Raw genomic sequence first — 4,407 nt, forward strand, 5'->3', positions numbered from 1 at the left:
GCGGCAGGGCGGGGCGGGGAGAGAGGGTGAAGAGTTGGGAGCGGAGGGACTGCTAGTGTCCCCGACAGGCGGGCCAGGGAAGGACAAGCGCGCGAGTTCCGCCCGTCCGTGTGGTGTCCGTTTCACCCCAAAACCGGCGCAAGTTTAGGCCAGGAATGGGTCGAAAGCGGACACAAAGCGGATAAAAGTTCGTTTGCTCCCGCGCGCTGGGCTGCCTTTTTTGTTTCTTTTACTCCAAACGAACGAGGTCGGATAGGATAGGGTCGTGTGGTGGAGTTGGCCTAAATCCAGGTCCGCGGAGAGAGAAAAGCGGGTAGGTAGACGACCAGCGCAGGCGCAGTGCATGCATATCCAAAACTAGCAAGCTGGTGGCCCGTCCATCCCCGCCCGCCTTCCCTTTCAGCACAGATCATCCTCATCATGTACGCACGCTGGACCTCCAATCCCCTCCCACCAATATGCCATTCCCTATCATCATATTGCAAATCCGTTCGGATCCCGGCAAGATGTGTAAAGTTTCCGGTGAAATCATCCCGGACTTGGAAGTTGGAATGCTGCCGCTGGGGTTGAAATTTTTAGAACTACTCTCCAGTCTCCACAGCGCAACGGAGCGTGCACTCGACGCCGTGGGGTTGGCGGGCACAGAAATTTTAACCCGGAGATGTCAATCCCTTCGCTTCGCGCCTCTGCCATCCAACTGTTCCCTCTCCTTGTCCCCGGTGACGGACGATCGGGCTGACCCCCACCATACTGCACCGCCAGCCAACGCCCAAGGCCAACAAGCCGGAGTCGCACAGTGCACGGTACAGCTTTCGTACAATGTACATGGGAGTGCTTGCAAGTTGCTGCTCTGAACCCATGGTGGTGATGACATGCATGATAATGATTTTTAGTACGCCAAGAGCAAGCCACCTGAAGTTTTCGCTGTGGCAGATCAGCAGTAGCCCCCATCATCGAATGTCTATCGTTCTTGAGCCTTTTGATTGAAAACGAACCCTGATGATATTAGATCATTTTCAACGTCAACCTGTAAATTTTCTTTTACATCCGTCCATAGATATGGGACCAGTCCACGGGCTTGGATACTGACAACCGATATCCAACGCTATCTTATATGTCCGCTAGCAAATCCAAATTCAAACTTACTCAATCCACACAGCGCACTGGATCACACCAACTTCAGATTGCATGTTTGATCACAACCGAAAAGAGCCAAGTATGCTTTGTTTTTACATGTCTGAATCCAAAAGAACATCAGTCCGACAGTCCATGCAATTTTCTGTCCTGCCGGACCGGCAATCCCACTCGGGTACTCCATGGTCAAGGTGTCGTCGCCGTCGCGTAGACAGCCTCTGCATCCTCCTCCATCACCTCCGTCGCGTCCTCATTCTCCGCCGCCGCCAACTGATTTTTCTGCCGCTGCAACATCTGGTACCAGACGGATTGCGGTCCTTCTTGCATCGACATCCAAAGAGTCTACATTCAAGGTCAACATCATGGCGTCCTCCGCATTGGCGGCGATCTTCACTTTCTTTTCCCCGAGCACGACATTCCTCTCTTCGACCATGGTCCTCCTCTTTTCGAGTTTGAGCTACTTGTCCGTCGACTCCATCAATAATTTGAACCTCTCTGCCTTCTTCTCCTCCTTGATCTCCGACCGCTTAACGCATACCTCCTCCTTCTTCGCCAAGATGTTCTCGAACCTCTCCGTCAGCTTGGCCGCTGCACCTTCTTGCTTCGCCATTTCCTCCTCCCACTCCTTCCCCCATAAATTTCTTCTAACCTTCTTCGGCGGTTCTTGGGTTGGGCCGATAGGGTCATCGGGTTCTTCCTCGTTGGCTTGGCGGCAGTTTTGGCTATGAAAAGGTTCCACTTCGGTTGCTCATCATTTCAACCAACAATGCATGATTGTGAAGTTTTTCTTCTCCAACTTCTGCACACGAAACAAGCACGAGAACGTTACAAAACAATGCATATCCGGTTAGTGAGTAACAAAACAAATACATGTCCGGCTAGTGATCAACAAAACTATGCATGTCCGACAAGTGAGCAACAAAAGAAGGCATGTCCGTCTAATGATCAACTTACTTGCTCGGTGATTTGTACACCGCTAGGCCATTTGCGATGAGATGCTTCAAGTGCCCGCAATACTTGGACACGGCCACTTGGATGGTGTATCATAGATGGTAGAGGGACTTCCATTCACAGTTGCGGATGACTGCGTCGGAGTAGGACGCGAAATATTTGTGTTTATGAAACCATATATGAATGTTGTTCCAAGAGGTTGTGCCCTTTTGCTCCGTGTCATGGAGAGGATCAAGGCTAGTGGCCAATCATGCATCGCACAACAACTCGTCCTCCCGCATGTTGAAGCTTTCTCCTCTACCCTTCTTCTTTGGATCACCGGCTGTATCAGCGGATCATCGTCCTCGCTGTCCTTCCCCTCCTCCTCATCCTCCTTCCCATCCGGCTACTGCTCTTCGGCGACCCAGTGTTGTTGTTGATGTGTGTCCACGCCCATCTGATTGTAGGACTGCCGCGTGCCTGTCTGGGTATAGTACTGCTACCGATGGTAGTTGCTGGAGTAGGTGGGATCCGAGCCTTCCACTGTCCCGTCCTCATAGCCCTCTCCCCCTTCTTCGCCTCTGTCGTGGATGATGTCGAGCATCTCCCTGTCCCGGTCGTCATACGCCGGCTCCCCCGCTCTAGGCATTGCAACGAACATCATGCGGGCACCCATCTGCTCCCCGCCCGCCGCCCGCGCTCGGACGAGCTGCGGCGAAGAAAGCTCGGAGAAGAGCGGCGTCGCGTTAACGTCGACGATGTAAGGCACCCTACCGACGGGGGTTCCGAGCTGCTTGGCGGCGTAGTAGTACGGAGGCTTGTAATCCTCCGGCCATGGCACCGTCTGTACTGTGGGTGCGCCCGTCTGGCGATGTCCGCCACGTCTGTCGCGACCACCGCGATCGCCACACCCAACACCACAACTAGGCCCACTGGCGGCCAACCGCTTCTTGAGCCTCTCCTCCTTTGTGGCCTTCGTTTTGATGCGACAAGTTTGCCGCGTAGCTCGTTTTGATGCGGCGAGTTTGCCGCGTAGCCAAGCTGATCTTCCGGGCTAGCGTGATGCTCTGATCCTCTGGCACCGCCGCCGCCTCCATCTCCGACAGGTTCTCTGAAGGTTTCATGCGTCATCGGCGGAAGGAATAAGAGGGTGGGAGAAAAGAGCGGGAATTAGGCGGAGAGCGGCAAGGGGAAAAGAGTGGGGGATTTTGACGCGAAAACAGTGCAGGATGTTACTAAAGTGCGGGTTCCGTCTTTTTTTTTTGGGTGGGTCAGAGGCAGAGAGCGACGTTTCACGTGTTCGGACTCCCGCAAAACCCCATGTTCAGTTACAGTTTGTTCGAATCGTTCAGCGAACCCATACAGACTCAAGTTGGATGACTTTCATGATCGGACGAATGCGAACGGTCTGCGGGTCACAGTTGAAGATGCCCTGAGGTGCTTAATTGGTTTGTCATTCTTCGCCGTCACCTTTTGTTGGCGAGCGTGAGTGATTGAGAGGGGAAAGACAGCGAAATCCAGGATCTTGGGGCAGTACGTTCACTGTGCCTCCACAGTTACCCCGCCAAGATAAGATATTTAAGCTCCTGGCTAATCGATCGGTCTCGTCTGCGATGTGATGTGTTACTCATACTCTACCTCTACCTTGGTAGGCTCGTGCTGCTAATTGTAAAAGACCCGCAGATTCCAAGCAAAGTGATGAAAGCTAGAGCTACACGACCCAGATTCCCATGTGCGGTGCTCCCCTTGCAGGTGCATGTGCTTCTGCGTCCTTTGCTTCCCCCGCGCTCTAGCGTAGCTCTAGCTCGATTCGGTTTCTACCACCTCCCTTCCTCGTGCTCGCAAGTCTCGCCATGTGTTTTACATGAGCAAGTTCTGTCTTGAAACTTACAGAGCGCGGTACATGAAAGTGTGCGAGACTACAGATCAATAGCCGGTAGACCATAGTCGGTTGCTTGTGTAGCATCAAATTCGAACCACGCGTAATGATCAAACGTCTCTTAACTGAAACAATAATTGGTTCCATCGGCATGCAGGTGCAGCTCATGGGCAGGTTTCATATCGTGTTAGAACATCTACATCCGATCGCCTCAAACCCGCTCCATACGCCCGGGCAAACCATCCGATTACGATTTTTTTATCAAGACAATCTCCTCAAACGGTCCTCAAACGTCCGGGCTGGCCGACACCTTTCATATCCAGCCCAAATATGGGACGGATATGTGGGCGTTCGGGCGCGTCCGGGCACGCCCGCCACGTTGGGCCCGACCCACGCTGGCCTACCTGACCCCACATAAATTCCTCCCGTCCACTCGCCAGATCAAATCCTGATCACTCCACTCC

At 53.3% G+C, this 4,407-nt stretch overlaps 1 pseudogene; it reads right to left on the bottom strand.

Annotated features, from left to right (window-relative positions):
* Nucleotides 1-860, bottom strand: part of LOC119315905 — a 4,656-nt pseudogene extending 3,796 nt beyond the window's left edge.
* Between the last annotated feature and the right edge of the window lie 3,547 nt (nucleotides 861-4,407).

Source organism: Triticum dicoccoides, chromosome 6A (assembly GCF_002162155.2).
Source record: "Triticum dicoccoides isolate Atlit2015 ecotype Zavitan chromosome 6A, WEW_v2.0, whole genome shotgun sequence".
NCBI classification, from domain to species: domain Eukaryota; kingdom Viridiplantae; phylum Streptophyta; class Magnoliopsida; order Poales; family Poaceae; genus Triticum; species Triticum dicoccoides.